The following is a 17,229-nucleotide window of genomic DNA, read 5'->3' as shown; positions in this document are numbered from 1 at the left end:
TAGTTGCTTTAAAAATGTGCAAATCCAAAGCACAGGCTGCAATATATCTGACGTTGAGCTTAAGGGAAGCCGCCAATACCGAACTCAATGCGATGCGTAGAATCGTATTCGTTATAAACCCTATGCAGCACGTAATCCAATGCAATATTTATGTTTATGCACCGCGTGGATAACAACTTTATTTGCAAGCAATGTTTGTGTGTGTGTTTTTTGACTGCACTGCTCACAAGCAACGTCGAAATGCAAGCACCAAAATGAGGTGATAGATAGACAGATAAACTTTATTAAAAGAATAATCAGAAAAACCGCTAATGGTCGGGACCCTTAGTCCAGGGCTCCGCTGGCTCTTGCCATCTTCTCAGCTCTCTTAATCAGCTTGAGCTGGACGTCGAGGGCCGAGCTGGACAGCAGTGCCTCCCATTGCTCCCTCGTTGTGTTTGTGTCTGGGTGTTCTATGTTGTGTAGTGTGCACTCCCATGTATGTGGTATAGGGTTGGTGTGGCCCCACACCATGGGCATTCGTCCCTGTACGCTGTGGGGTGTATACGATGTAATATGTGCAGGTTCGTGTAAGTGCCTGTCTGGAGCCTACGCCAGGCAGCGGCATCTTCTGTCTTTAGGTTTCGATGGGGTGGTGGATATCGCAAGCGACGCCCTCTTTGGTAGTTCACGATGGCTGAATACTCGAGGTCGACAGGGTCCAGGTCTTCTGCAGCCGGCGTGATGAGTGCTCGGTTATGTACGAATCCTCGAGCTACTCTGTCGGCTTGCAGGTTGCCCGTGATGCCAGTGTGGCCAGGTATCCAGATGATGGTTTGGGTGGTGAAGTCCTCAGAGTCCTCCTTGAGTATTCCGGCTAGGACTTGTGCAGCAGGTCTTCCAATTCTACCCTGTAGGAAGTTGCGGCAGGCCTGCTGGGAATCCGTGAGGATCGTCAATGGTTGGTTTGCGTGTAGGCCCTCGCGGATGGCTAACGCGATGGCCAGCTCTTCGGCTTCCGTAATCGTGCAGGGGCGGGTCGATGCCGCGGAGGTAACGTTGCCTCGGCGGTCGCATGCCACTGCAACAGCGCCCTTGTTGTTCGTCCCATACATGGCGGCGTCCGTAAAAACGGGCCGTTGTACTGAACCTGAACGCTTTCTCCATGTACTGGGCCCTTGCCCTCCTCCTGCCGGAGTGTAGGTTAGGGTCCATGTTGCGTGGTATCGGGCAACGTGAAACCTGTCCTGGACGTGACGAGGTATCAAGCAGGTTTCTTGGGTTCGTGTTGTTATTCCTGGGAACCCCAAGGTTTGTAGGACCTGCCGGCCCGTGCGAGTCGGCGCAAGTCTCTGTTGCTGCGAGACGTAATGGGCTTCTGTCAGTTCGCTGAGGGTGTTGTGCAACCCTAGCGCCAATAATTTTTCAGTCGATGTACTCATCGGCAGGCCGAGAGCGGTCTTCAAAGCCATCCTCAAAAGTGTGTCGGCCTGCTTTGTCTCGGACTGTGTGAGGCGGTAGTAAGGCAGGCTGTATGTGATTCTGCTCACCACCAGGCTACTGACCAGTCAGAGGGTGTCCCTTTCCTTCATGCCTCTGTTCTTGGATGTTACGCGGGAGATCATGCGTGATATCACCTTGACACTGGTTGTAAGGGTGTGTGTGGCCCGCTGGTTGGACTGCAGCCACATGCCCAGCACCCTCAGCAATGGCTTCTCTGGTGTGAGGCCCCGTTGAGGCGTACCTCGAGTCTTCTTGTTGGGTCTGTGGAGACTGTGTGGTTACCCCGGCCTCGCCAGACGCGTAGGAGCTCAGATTTCTCGGGGGAGCATTGTAGACCCCGTTGGCTGACGTAATCTTGGATGAGATTTGCTGCAGTTTGCAGCCGTTCTTCTTTTTCAACGAGGGACCCTGTTGTGGTCCAGAGCATTATATCGTCTGCGTAGATTGCGTGCTGAAGACCTGCTACGTCCTGAAGTTTGCTTGCGAGACCGATCATGGCGACGTTGAACAGCGTGGGAGAGATGACAGCACCTTGTGGTGTGCCCTTGTTGGGAGGGTGGTACACTGGAGTCTGGATCTCTCCCATCTTCAGCGCCGCCGTGCGGTGGCTCAGGAAGCGCTGAACATACTTGTACGTTCGCTCGCCGCAGTTGGTGTTGGCCAGCCCTTCTAGGATTCCTTGGTGGCTGACATTGTCGAAAGCCCCTTTGATGTCGATTGCTAGGATGACGTGTTCGCCGCTGCGGGAAACGTTACAGAGGACTTCTTTCTTGATTTGAAGTAGCACATCTTGTGTAACAGGCCTGCGCGGAAACCGAACATGGTGTCCGGCAGGTGTTTGTTATCTTCCAAGTGTCTCTGTAGTCTGGTGTTTATAATTTTTTCGTACACCTTGCCGAGGCGGGACGTGAGCGATATGGGTCTGAGGTTTTCAATTGCCAGTTTCTTGCCCGGTTTAGGGATCATGATTATTCGTGCGTGTTTCCACATCACCGGTACCGTACCTTGTTCCCAGTGTTGGTTGAGAAAGGCCGTGAGCGCGGAGATAGACTTGTCGCTCAGGTTCCTGATCATCGAATTCGTGATTTGGTCCGTGCCCGCCGCTGTGTTACGGGTGGTGGCTGCGATGACTGCCCTCAATTCGTTTTCGGTGATAGGTTCGTCCATTAGTGGGTTGGGTTGTCCTGTGTAGGGTGTTCTACATGGGTGTGTGGGAGTGGGATCTCCATAGCAGTTGGTCTTGATGGCATCGATGAGGTCTTGTTGGCTGCCTGGGTAGGTGTGTAGTAACCGTTCCAGAGCCGTGTGTCCTTCTCCTTTGGTTTTGGTGGGGTCCAGGATGGCCTTGAGGATGTGCCACGTCTTGGCCGTGTCCAGCGTGCCACCGAAGGAGTCACAGAATCTATACCAGTTCGCTGAGGCGAGTTGCATGGCATATTCTTCTGCTTCCGCTGTTATTTGTGCTATGCGCGTCTTCAGTTTCCTGTTATATGTCTGTTTTTTCCAGCGGCGGGTAAGGCCCCTTTTGGCATTCCACAAGTGTAGTAAGTGGGGATCCACCTCTGGGGACTCTTCCGTCCTGGCGATTTCCTTTGTGTGGCGTTGTTTATGTCGACGGAGATTGTCGCACCAGTCTTCCAGGTTCGTGATTGTGTCGGCCTCGGAAAATGAGGTGATGCACAGCGTTAGGCGTCGAGGCAGAGATGCACTTGCGAGGACGAAGCTGATTTACACTTCTTGCGGAGGGAATTTTTATAAGTGGTGTATGCATAATAATGCACATTTACCAGTGCATTTAAGGATTTTATGGCCCTTGTGTCACGGTGACATGTACGCATTCTGGAGGATTCGCCAATAACCGGGTACATACCAATTTGCACATACACACTGGCTCAGGAATAGGGTGGCTTAAATATAACAAGCTTAAGGAAATCAATGAAGCCGTTGAAGATCATGTGCAATTCCATTAAGAGGTCTGTGTTATTTAGAGGTACCGACAGTCGACATTATATGTACAGGTTTCATGTAATGACACATTGTCTGATTACGTCGGTCAACGTTGATTACGTTGTCTGATATAATTTGTCGGTCAACGTTGAGTACAGCGAGAAACGTTTCTATTTGGCGACACCGAGTTAGCTCCCTTCCCTCCCACGATAGAGAAGGTAAGCAAACAGACAATGAAATATTCGCGTTAGAAACTACGTATCATTATTATTCTTATCATGCGTCCTCTTGCTTTATTACAGTCGTGAGTCCACGACAGACGGAAACAGCTTGTACACAGAAACCTCATAACACGGCTGGATGAAACGTCCGACATAGCGGCGATGATTAGTGTAAACCTTTTACGCGTTTAAGCACTTCAGTTCAACGTGGCGGAGTGGAGCATTCTTTTAGAGTGGAAGCTACGTGATCGTTTTTTGCCGATGCAAGTTTGACAAACGGTAGCAGCGTTCAATGTGTTGCGTCTTACACATGAGCATGTAATAGCCTTTGTGATTAATATGCAAAAATATTGCTAGACAAAACTTTCCCAAAACGGAAACTACTTTTCTCGAGCGCTTATGTAGAAGCTTCCCGAAAAAAAAAAGAATGAGAAACAGACTCAATTAACTATTTAAACAGTTAATTAAGCAATCGTATAAACTAATTAATTCGTAGTTAATGTACTTGACACGTACCGAGTACTTTAATTACGATTTGTGGAGCACCAATAGCTGTTGTCCAGGTAAACATAGACCGAGTAAACATTGAACAAACGGCACTAAAATGTATGCCCCCAGCACAAACCGGAGACTCATTTTACAAATGGAGGAATTTACCCTTTGAAGAACTCAATGATATGTAAAAGCCGAAGCGGGCGAAGCATATGAGCTTTTTTGGAAGATTATCACTTACGCCACGTTTTCTCACAAGTGCACCGTGACACGTGATTCCAACAACACGCAACTTCGCATTAGGCGCCCACAGCATAGGGCGCAACGAAAACGACCACGTGAATCGAGCTTGTGCCACGTCGCTGCGAGCCACGCGACATATTTTTGGACATCTAAAGGGGCGCGTAAATTAACCTAGCCGCAGGATGCTTTGAGCGTCGAATTAAAACGTGTACCCTGCTCCAGCTTCTGTAGCCATGGAAGCTTGCCTTTCGAAACAAACAACAAGAAGGCAAGAAATGAGTGGGGAGCAGCAATTGCAAAGCGTACATACGACCCCAAACCATGCCACGTAGCCCAACAGAGATGCCGTGCCTTTGACGGCGTCAATCTATACATGCCGGCCCTTGTGTGCGTCGCTGAAGACGAAACCTCGAAAATCGATTTCGAGGCCCAGGCTTAGCGTGTCGGCGACCCATTTGTCGCATCGTCTCGCTACGGGAGAGGGGAGGGGCGCGGAGCCGCGGTCGAAGGTTCGAATGGTGCACGTGGGACAACCACGCTGGGCCCGCTGCCTTTTCAGGCGAGCCGTGCTATTATCTGCGGTTTTCTATTTATATCTGCATCTTTTTTCTATTAGCATTCCAGTGTGCCCACATTCTGCACGCCACTCAGCTGTGCGACGTGTCGTAACTTGTTCCGTCGCCCCAACCGCGTCGGATCGTCGGGAAGAATATACAGGTGCGTAGTATTTCAATACGGAGGCGGGGAAAAAATTGCGTAAGTATAGTGACCACGTGGCAGCACCTGCGTTTTCGTGAGAACACCTCGCGAATGCATTATGATGAAGAAACGCACTGAGCAGTACACGCGTGTTGCATTATTGTTATTTTGTTCTGGCATGTAAATGTCGGAGCGTAGCTCCGTGCCAGCAGCAGCAGCTGCAGCAGAAGTAAGTGGTGGCGTGTGAAATTCCTCACGACGGGTATACGTGGCCTTTCCATGATTGCTTGCGTGACATGCTAAGTCGCATCTATATAGCGATGCACGCATATCGATAGGCGGCGCACGGCCGAGTCCGCGTAAGCCAGTCTGCAGGCAGAGTTCGCTTTCGTGTCAGAACTCCTTTCACTTCGTCAATGCCGAATGACAGCGAGAAAGGTGCGCGGTTAGTATGTACGGCGCTGCGAGCTTGCGTAAAGGCCGAGTTGCGCGACAACCCGCACATAAGCAAGATTGCAATCTATCGCGGTTGCCACTTGAAGAGGTGCGCAGGCGTTCAATTTCGAACTGAATAGTTAATTCGTTATTCACGCGATTGAAGAAAGCACGCGATTGAAGAAAGTTCGCACGCAATTGAAGAAAGTTCAGGTTTGCGCGACTATAGTGCGATCACGGCATTTACTGCGCGTTTTCCAAAGCCCACTCGGCTTCTGCTTCCTCTAGCCGTGTTCCCTTAATCGGTCTGCCGAACCCTTTGCCGTCGACGCAACGCCTTCACGGGACGGACCCATGGCGCGTTGTGGTGAACGCGGCTAAACCAGGTGCCCCTCTCCGCGGCTTAGAAATCAGAAATCGAAATTGAAACCATAAGGTTTATCTAGCTCCCACGTGATCAAGGCTGATTGCCAAGGGTGCTTTAGGAGTCGAGAAATTTTTTTGGAAGCGTTGTCACGACGTTCGCGCGATCGCTAACGTAAATGAGCGTTACAGTGGTCTTGAGACGCGAGCTTTCGTGAGCAAATGAAAGCTGAAAAGGTTCAAAAATTGTTTCAGTTTCAGTTTATTATTCTTTAAATACAATGAATTGGTAAGACACAATATACAGACGAGGGTCCCAAAGTCAAAGACTGCCACGGGACCCTCGGTTAATAATAACAATGTAGAGATGTATACAATGTAGAGATGTACACAATGTAGAGATTCAGCATTTAGCGCAGGGTAGCATTTTATGCGCGAGTATGTAAGCGTTTTACGACAGTGTTGAGGCTTCGCCTGGTTAGTCAACATCCATTGATTGTGGAACGAATGCCACGTGTCTTGAGATCCTCGTTCATTCTTCACCATTGCGTCCATTAAAATTACGAGTTCGCGAGCTTGTATAACTCAGTGAGTGTTCCGATCATTTCAAGGCACGAGCTACACGAACCCAGAAAAACCTATGCTGCGTGAAGTCATGCTAATCCAAGCTAGTGGCATAGCGAGTAGCTTGCGTGTTATCACAATCTAGGCCCTCATGCGCTATAATGAGAACCAGTCTCAAGAAGACAGCCGAGATAGCACCTAAACTAAACTGCAAAAGTGAGATGAAGGAAAGAGAAATTGTATTACACAATTTGTTTCCCGTGAAGTGGGCGAACAAGTTAGTAACGGCTACTCAATCGGCCTGAAGCGGTCGGGCCGGGTGCCGCCATTACGAACAATGACGCAATTTCTGCAGGAAACAGAATAAACGATTATGCGGTGCAAAAAAGAAACAGAGGCTTCCACAAATGAAGGCGATAAGGACTAGAGAAAGTTTTTTTTTGCCTTTCGAAAGCAAATCACTAGTGCTATTTGCAAATATTTACTTCAAAGGATTCGAAGCGACTAAGACCATTTTCCTGTTCGCGAACCGTTTAGAAAAAGTATGACAACTCCATAGGCAATTCAAATCCCATAATAGTTGAATGCACTGTATAAATAAATAATACACACGGCTGAGAATGCGAGCCCCGTGCACTGTCGTTCCACAACAACCGCGGAACAGCGACCCACACACCTGACTTACATCAATGACATTAGTGTTGTGCAACGTGCACAAATGATGGGGCGATAAGTATGCGACAGGTGGGGGTATACATATGTACAGCGCATGCTCTAGCGGCGAGCAAAGAACACAGAGATAAGAGCCGGTACATTCTCCTACCAAAACTGGGCAGGTCGAAAAGAAATTCACCGATGATTACGATACTTCTTAACGCGAAATTAGAGCGCAGCTCTATAAGTGTTTCACGGCGAAGCTGTTTACCTCTATACCCCGTATGCGTTCTCCGCATGCGTTTCCATGGAGATGGGGGTGCCCTGGGCGAATAGCGTCCGTATCATGGACACGAATGCGCACGCAGCCGACCATTTAGGGGAGAGGGGGAAACAGTACGTCGACGGCGCCTGTGCACGTGGCCTGCGCTTCTGCGGTTACGGCAGGCCTACTCCTTCCTAATCAGAATGGCGGACAGTCCCAACTGCAGCACGTGTGGTGTCGGAGAAACGACCAAACGTCTCCCTTGTGACTGCCCCACATACGAAGGTTAGGTGAGTGCCCTTTTCGGACAGCTTTGGAGCAATTAGACGACAGGCCGTAACCTGGCCACCAGCGAGCAACAGCGCCTGCTCGAGTGCTTCAATGAGATCTGGCAGTCAAGGCAGGTGCCAGAGGCATGGCACACAGCTATTGTGGCACCCATCCTCAAGGCCAGAAAACCGGCTAGGGAACTGTCATCCTATTGACCGGTGTCCCTCACCTCCGCTGCCTGCAAGGTGATGGAGGCCATGGCTCTGGCACGACTGGACTGGGTGGCCCGTGCTCGCGGCTTCCTGGCAGACCAACAGACTGGCTTCCGGAGGCGGCGGTGCACTACGGACTCCATCGCTGACATGGTGTCCACCCTGGAGGACGCCAAGGCCGGCGGGGACCTCGTGATGCTCTTGCTGATCGACGTACAGGGTGCCTTCGACAGCCTCCCTCACGCAGTTGTCCAGCAGGGCCTGGACTTCGTCGGCATCTGTGTCAAACTGCGGGAGTTCCTCCCATCGTTCCTGCACAACCGCACCCTCAGGGTACGTGTGGGTCAATCGAAGAGCCCCCCCCCCCCCCCCGTCCAGTCGCTGCAGGCGTGCCACAGGGGTCAGTGGTGAGCCCCTTCCTTTTCAACCTGGCCAAGGCACGGTTGCCTGCTGCCCTGCCGATCGACCCTCACTTCCCCGTGCAGTCCTTAATCTACGCGGACGACATCGCCCTATGGGTGCGGGGACCACCGCAACACATCCGCAAGGCACGTGCGGCCCTGCAGAGAGCCCTGGACACTGCGGCTGCCTACTTGTGCAGCGTCGGCCTTACCATCTCGGCCAGAAAGACCGAGGCCTTGCTACTGCACCCCAGAGCATCAACCCACCGCTCAGCTGGCCGGCTGCGGTTGGAGGGCGTCCAGATCCCATGCAGTCACCTACCTGGGACTGCGCATTGGCCATCGGCTGACCTGGCTGCCGGCTACGAAGGCCCTGTGCGCCCAGGCGCTTCGGGTCCGCAAGGCGATCTCACAGCTCCTTGCCCGAGAACAGGGCTGTACCGCCAGGTTGGCGCTGCAGCTATTTGAAGCTGCAGTCACTTGACGGCTACTGTATGCCCTCCCTCTTGTGGCGCTGCCCCCACCCCGCCTGCGGAAACTGGAGCTGCAACATGGGTCAGCAATACGGCTCCGTCTTGGCGTTCCCCGAACCTCACAAGTGGCCGCCACTTTGGCTGAGGCAGGTGCTTTGCCCCTGTCATTACTCTTCCTACAACAGGGGCTACGGCACAATGATCGCCTACACCATGCCGCAGATGGTCAAGCACTCCTGACCCACCTACGCTCCCGGCCAGCATCACACATGGGACGGCTCTGTGGCCTCTATAAGGAAGTCATTGGGGACACGACTGCAAATGCTGTACAGCCTCGCCCACCACATCGACCACCAATCCCTATCTCGACGGAGCTGCCAGGTGCCAGGGCTGCCGTCTGCCCTGCAGCAGACGGCAGCCTCTCTCCTCCAAGAGAGACTTGGGGACCACCTTCACATCTTCGTCGATGGATCCGTTATACCGGAGACGGGATCATCCACAGCAGCCTGCGTTGCACCGGGCCTACGAAAGAGCAAGCTGTGCCATCTCCCGGGACATGCAAGCTCTACCGCAGCAGAGCTAGCAGGACTCCACCTTGCTGTGGACCTACTAGCAGAGGAGCTACCAGCGACCCCGGCAGCCATCTTCTGCGACTCCAAGGCGGCGATGCTCTGCCTACAGAACCCTGACAGGGCTAGCCTTGGGGTAGCGCTGCTCTCTTCAAAACTGACGGCCCTTCAGGACGCGGGATGCTCAGTATCTCTGCATTGGCTACCGGCACACGTGGGGATCCCGGGCAATGAAGAGGCGGACACTCTTGCAAAAAGTGCCCACCGCTCAAGCGTCCCGCTCAGCCCTGCTGTAACCGCCGCAGACTTCTCGAGACACAGGCTGCGCTGGCACATCATCGCCTGCCACCCGGACAAACGGGTATCCCTGGGCCGGCCTCCACGGCCTCTTCCACAGCACGGCCTCCTACGAAGGGATGCCTCGTTGCTGCTCCGACTGAGTTGGCTGCTACTGGACGGCAGCCCGCCGGCACCGCCTTGGGAAAGCCACCTCGCCAGCCTGTGCCTCCTGTGGTGAACCAGACTCTGGAGCACCTCCTGCTGGCTTTCCCTGCTCACCTGCAGCACCGCGGTCGACTTCTACAAGAGTTCCACCACCTGGGGCTCCCATGTTCACGACAGGAACATGTCCTCTTCCCCTGTCGTAATCAGCTACCAGCCTTCCTAAGTGTCGCCGAGTACCTCGACTCGTCGAGGCTCTCGGCGAGACTATAGGACATTTCTACAAAGACGGATGGCCTAACGGCCATCCCACCACCTCGGGCTTCGTGATCCGCCACTACTTCGCTTCCATCTCTACGACCCTCTACCTTTCCCCCTCCTACCCTCTCTCTCTTTTAATCCCATCTCCGTCACCCTGCTGGCGCTGAGCCATGCTCCCGCATGGGTTGCAGAAAATAGTGCTAGCCTTTCCTTCTTCCCCACAAGAACCACTTCTCTCTCTCTCTTCTCTCTCTGGTTGCGCCAACAGTGGGCGACCGCCAGAAAGTCATATAAGGTAGAAGCAAAGAATATGCTTATAGAAATCTCCAAAAAAATAAAAAAGAACAAAAATGTTGAAAGGAGTGATCTCCCAACAAGAGAGCGAAAAGTTTGGCAAATGAGGCATGAATGCGCTTGCGACAAGTCAGCAGTCTGGTACCTACGAACGAACGACACAGCGTTTTTAATGAAGCGTATAATACGCCAATTTAGCAATACACGAAAACCCTGCAAATGACGCGGCGGTATGGGGGTCGAAAGGGTAGCCGGCTCCCCTAGAGAAAACTCGGTTGTGCCGCTGGGATACTGGCCAGGTGGCGACCCTAAATATTCCGCATCTCTATTTGCCATGCCAGAAAGATGTCCGAAATATACACGTGGGCAATATGGCTTTACTGATCGCTTTATTGATTGAGGGTTCATTAAAGCATCAACTTTATGAAAATTTAATGTCCAAGAGGTATATGAAGAAACGACCTATAAGTGTTAGTTTGTTTCAACGACCGTTAAATCTATTTAAAGCAATTTATACAGGCAGGTTCTGATTTCGCGTGCCTATTCTCAAAGACATGGAAATAAACCTGTTATAGGACATCTAAAGCATCATTAAACAGGATGTGAAGTCATTCTGTAGCCCTCTGAGTCATTTTTTGCATTACACAAAAGCAAGTGAAACAATAGACAGTGCGATGCACTCCACTCTCCCTCCCCTCCCGGGCTAGTATACCGCATTGAACCAAAACATTGAACGATGTGATGGCCCTACCCGCCGCCCCCTCGAACACTATCGATAACATATATAAGGAAACCCTCTACCAACAACTTGAAGATAACAAAACATGGGATGATTGTTTGTATGGCGACTGGTCCTGACTGCAGCAATTACGGAGAAAGTGCCATTAATAATTCCATCTCTTCTTCTCACGTATGTGCATAGCGAATCCGGCCGTTATATATACGACGTAATTTCGCTGCATATTTAATCACTCTCCGAGAAGCTCGGTATGTATCTCTAGACACGGTCGATACAAACCTCGACATTCGTCAGAATTTCAACGAGAGGTTATCAGGGTAAAGGCGACCGCGATAATCGACTGACATTGTCGAATGCGGCTTACTTTACTCAGCAGGCTAGACTCGATGTAAGATACGTGCGTAAGATTAGCTTTCCAATCTGATAATTGAACAAAGCATTCATGCTAGCTGCAGAAAGACACGTTAAGGTCAGCGGCAGTTCGACGGATATAGGACCTTCTCTCCACAACAAAAATGTTTGCAGAGTAAGGCGCATATATTAGAATCTATTTAAAGCGAAAGTGTAATGAAGCGGTCAAAAATGTTATATAACTAAATGCAGTGTGTAAAGCCTTGCTTATTCTGAGTATATGCAACTTGTAATCACATACAATGCTTTGAAGAAGACCTCCAAATTGTTCAGCCTTATGCTCCGGCCAGCTGCGAGAAACATTGAAGGCAGAACGTATAATTATGTCATCATTCGTTTTTCAGCAAGAAAGTAGTTTGTTGTGCATGTAGATCTTGCTAAGAAATTGCATTACAGGGCGGGGTAGCATTTTGGACTAGGAGCCTCTTTAGAAGCAGCAAGCCGAATAATTGAGATGACTACCTTGATGGGGACCTCTGCAAAGATTAAAGGCCCGGCTTCACGATGCAGAAACGTTGAGGGCAAAATGTCTCCCTTCAGCATACAGTAACGCAAAGCTGCTGGATCACAAATAATTTAGAAGACATCTCCCTTCATCGACAATGTTCATCTCAACAGAACGAAGATAGTGAAAATTGCAAAGAGTGCATTTTGAAACTTCCGATCAGGCCAAATCATGCCTACGCGGATCATCTTGGACTTCACGAGTCACCCTGTGAACAGAATCTTTTGGAATTAAGGAATGTTTTCGATGTCAACGACACTGTTATGCTACAAGATTTTGCTTAGAACCACAGTGGCTCCAAGGTATGAGCGCGCCTTCACGGCCACACACTGCATGTCACATGGGCCACCTCACTGCACAGACAGCGATGGGCGGTACATGTCATCGTTCGAGAAGCACCGACAGAGCAGTAACGGAGAACAGGAACTGAGATATACAGCATGAGAACAGACAAACGTCGTGGGCCTGGTCCAAATTCTGACCTAGTGCACGTCACCCGGCAGAAATGTTTTTCTCGTCGATGTCAACGCTGTGAGCCAACATGAACAAAACGGCGACGCAGCTTCTCTGAAAAGCACATTTACGTTCACTTCCTGAGCGGTCTCCTGATTATACACGTCTCTCAGGCAAAGAGGAAGACTTCTTAGTCAGCTAACAGTACTTGAAAACGTATACAAAATGTCCTCTCGAAAGCACCGCGAATGATAACATTGTGACGATCATTATGTGGCCGTTATTTGCAATAACAAAGACGATAACTATATTAACTTGGCAGTGGTCGCTGCGGGAAGAAATGAATGACCGTTTTAATACGTTACAATTATTCCAGTGGAACGCTAATAGTTTGTCAGGAAAGTTAGGGGTCTTTTGCAGGTTGTTTATTGAAAGAAATGGTCAACCTGAAATCTGGGACTGGGCTGAGTTAGATTTGGTGGTGGGCCAACTTGAATTTTGAGAGTGGGCCAACTTAAATTTGGAGTGGGCCACCTCAAATTTGGGAGCGGGCCTACTATTTGGGTGTACGCTTACGCATACTTCGACAACTCCTGAAGAGTGTCTGCATTCTTTTTCAGCCAATTAAGCGCAAGCAACTTAGAGTGCTTTGGCTGTGCGGATGCATTTATCAGAACACTTCATTTGAGCATAGAGAACAGCAGCCCGACGATTCCCATGCAAGGGCACACAAACATAGACTGTGAGCGTCAGGAAACTCAGAAGCAGTTCCAGCGCTTTGAAGGAGTAATCACTAGAATCAAAATCATGATAAGGAGCAGTCACATGAAGCGGGAACTATGAGAAACCGAAATCCGTAAAAAGAGAATATCAGAAGAATGCAGAATCTCCACACCTGTCCAAGTATGCGTAAGCATCCCCGCAAGTTTCAAGTTGCCCCCTAAAATTTAGGTTGGCCCACTCGCAAGCTTTAAATTGGCCTCACTATAAATTTAAAGTTGGCCCACCTCCAAAATTCAAGTGGGCCCACCCCAACTTTGATTTCGCCCAGCCTCACATTTCAAGTTGGCCCATCCCCAAGTTTAACTCGGCCCACCCCCAAATTCAAGTTGGCCCACCCCAACTTTGATTTCGCCCAGCCTCACATTTCAAGTTGGCCAATCCCCAAATTTAACTCGGCCCACCCCCAAATTTGACTCGGCCCATCCTTGACTTCAGCCTGGCGCACCCCATGTTTAACATGGCTTACCCCCACATATCAAGTTAGCCCAACCCCGAATTTAACACGGCAAACCATTGATTTCAAGTTGGTCCAACCATAAATTTCAAGTTGTTCATTGAGAATTAACACTATATTGTGTTACCTATTCTGAGCATGAATGATTTATGAAAATGGGCTTAGACATACACTGCTGTTACAGCTTGCGCATGCTTTCTAGTGACAATAGAAAATATGATGTGGACAAATTCCTTGCATCTGTACATGCTGCGATGACGTTGTAAAAATGGGCGAGATTTTCCATTTGTAAGCCTACATACTTAGATGTTTGCTCATACTGATCTCGAAAACGTATTCGAGGAAACAAATGCGTGAATAGATGTCCGTACCGTACACTCCATAGCACTGCAAATGTTCAAGAATTTACCTGCAGCAACTTACGAGAAGTGCTGCCGACTGCACAAAAGAAACAGAAAAGTAAAGAGAATATGCTTTACAGTATTCACGCAAGGAATAAGGAAAAAGCACGTAGCGACAACACCTGTAAAGTTGACGAACAATTTATCATCACGTCAGAAAGGCCGTATTTGCGACCACTCTTTTCGTCTACATTTGCACTTATTCGTTCTTGCGTCTTTCCGTTTGCGTTCCTGCGAATTTTATTGCGAGCGCGGCGGTAACAGCGAAGTCAATTGCTCCCACGCGCGAAGTGTACAGCCCATGTCTGATTGATCGCAGACGGCCTTGCTGTTGCTTAAATGAGGCATAATATTTCTGACTTGCTAGTGTATGGGTTTGAAGCGTTCCCGGTAAGCTGAGGAGCCCGTTCCGCCACTTCTTTCTTCTCATTAGCTTCGGTATCAGCGCTGTCCAAACCTGAAGAAAGGTCGAAGACACCTAGGCGCTGCCAAGGTCGCCTGTTTTACGCGCGGCTCAGAGCCATATCGTTCTGGCGGCCTGTCTCATCACTATTAGTATTTGACCGGGCGCGAAAGTTCAGGTACAAGCGCAAATGACGGCCAGAGGCACGACAATACGCGGACGGATGTATCTCGATGTAAAACCCTTTTTTTCCACACACGTTATATGTGCTGTTCAAGTTCGCCGAAAATATTTCGTGCACCTAGGCGCGATCACGATCGCATGCGTACGTGAGATTCCGGAACCACGATGTTACGACCATTGGGAATTGACACCTTTGACACACACTGGCGGATAAATCAAGGGATCTGTTAGGCATGTGAGACCCTCTTGGCTCGGCTTCTCCGCGATAAGGTTGCCTCACCGCCTACAGGATTATCTGACTTAGCTATGCCGGATGCTCAGTTGCCATAGAAATTTGAATCCTCGTATGGAAAAATGTTTTTTTCCTTTTTTCCTTTTTTTTATTCTGAGAATGGTAAGCTCGAATTTCACCTCTTCTATTGCATTACATCTCGAAGCTTGGAGTGACGCCTGACACCGGCAAAAGATGCCGAGAGCCCGTGGGGCTATACTAATCCAGCTACAACCAAATTACGAAGGCCCACTAAGCTTCAAGAAAACACACTCCCTCATCAGAACAGGAATTGCCGTCCCTGGTGAAGTATTCGGCCACTACCTCCCAAATGACTCATTCGATCAACCAATGGCCCTCAGTCCCCAGCAGCTGCGGAACACCTGACCAAGGCGGTGGTCAGACCTGTGGGGCCGCAGAGGGTGCTAAGAATCTCTGGACTCAGACAGGCCGGCTATGGAAGCTGACCCTTGCAACGTTTAACACCCGAACCCTCTCGAGTGAGGCTAGCTTAGCAGAGCTCTTTGAGGAACTGTCAGACATTGTTTGGGATATCATCGGCCTTAGAGTAGAAGAACTGGTGAGGGTTATACATTGCTGAAGAAAGGCCCTGTCCTCTGCTATAGAGGTCCCCCAGATAAGAAGAGGAGATAAGAGGAGACGCTGGTAGAATTCGCGGAAAGTAATAAGTTGCGAATAATGAACACATCTACAGGAAGCGTAGCAACAAAAAGTGGACGTGGAAAAATCCTAATGGCGAAACAAGAAATGAAAATGATTTCATACATTTCTGTCGATCCCAGAATTGTGCAGGATGGATAAGTATTAGGTCAGGGAAAGTGCAGTGATCATAGGTTAGTGAGGGCTAGGATTCAGCTGAACTTTTTTAACTTTTTTTAACTTCAGGAGAGAAAGAGTAAAATTGGTCAAGAAGAAACAGGCCAACATAGATGCGGTAATGGTTAAAGCAGACACAGGCAGGCTGGTACTTGCAAAGAAATGTGCAATCTCAGAACAGAGAGATGAAGACTTGGAGGTAATGAATGAAACCGTAACTAGGCTGGCTTGAGAGGCAGCAATTGAAGTAGGAGGTAAGGCATCAAGGCAACCAGTAGGCAGGCAAGCTCTCCCAAGTAACAAAGGACCTAATAAAGAAACGACAAAGAATGAAAGTGTCCAACAAAAAAGATAAGTTAGAATTCGCGGCATTGTCAACACTGACCAAAAGGCGAAAATAAGAGATATTCGAATTATAACGTGAGAAAGACTAAGTAAGCCGTAAAAATGGATTAAACTGGACGAAGCATGAAGCATAAAAATGGCCGAAGCATGAAATCAGTGAGAAGGAAACTTGGCATAGGACAAACCAAGATGTATGCACTGAAACACAAGCAAGGTAAAATCATAAGCAATCTCGAAGGTATAGTAAAAGCAGCAGAAGAGTTTTATACTGACCTGTACAGTACCCAGAGGAGCCACGATACTTCCATTCGAAGAAGTAATGAACAGGTTGCAGAGCCTCCTTCTATAACTAGTGATGAGATTAGAAAGGCCTTGCAAGACGTTAAAGGAGATGGGATAACAGTCGATTTAGTCAAATGTGGAGGAAACATAATGCTTGAAAAACTGGCGGCTCTCTATGCGAAGTGTCTATCGACTTCAAGGTTCCCAGAAAACTGGAAGAATGCAAACATTGTACTAATCCACAAAAATGGAGACGTTAAAGTATTGAAAAATTATAGGCCCATAAGTTCACTCCCAATAATATATAAAATAATCACCAAGATAATTTCCAATAGAATAAGGGCAATACTGGACTTTAGTCAACCAACGGAACAAGCTGGCTTCAGGAAGGGATATTCTGCAATGGATCACATCCATGTCATTATTCAGGTAATCGAGAAATCCGAAGAGTACAATCAGCCTCTCTATATGGCTTTCATAGATTACGAAAAGGCATTTCATTCAGTAGAGATACCAGCATTCATACAGGCATTACGTAATGAAGGAGTACAGGCCGCCTGCGTAAATATCTTGAAAAATATCTACAGAGATTCCACAGCTACGTTAATTCTACACAAGAGGGATAGATAGATAGATAGATAGATAGATAGATAGATAGATAGATAGATAGATAGATAGATAGACAGACAGACAGACAGACAGACAGACAGACAGACAGACAGACAGACAGACAGACAGACAGACAGACAGACAGACAGACAGACAGACAGACAGACAGACAGACAGACAGATAGATAGATAGATAGATAGATAGATAGATAGATAGATAGATAGATAGATAGATAGAGAGAGAGAGAGTGCGCTGGGTCAAACCAG

General features: G+C 49.1%; 1 protein-coding gene across 1 annotated transcript in view; it reads right to left on the bottom strand.

Annotated features, from left to right (window-relative positions):
- Positions 1-17,229, bottom strand: part of LOC142563328 (uncharacterized) — a 28,625-nt gene that overhangs the window by 677 nt on the left and 10,719 nt on the right. The gene's annotated exons all lie outside the window — the stretch shown is intronic.

Source organism: Dermacentor variabilis, chromosome 11 (assembly GCF_050947875.1).
Source record: "Dermacentor variabilis isolate Ectoservices chromosome 11, ASM5094787v1, whole genome shotgun sequence".
Classification (NCBI taxonomy): Eukaryota; Metazoa; Arthropoda; class Arachnida; order Ixodida; family Ixodidae; genus Dermacentor; species Dermacentor variabilis.
Note: the sequence above shows the minus strand (reverse complement) of the source record. Positions and strands in the feature narration are given on the sequence as shown.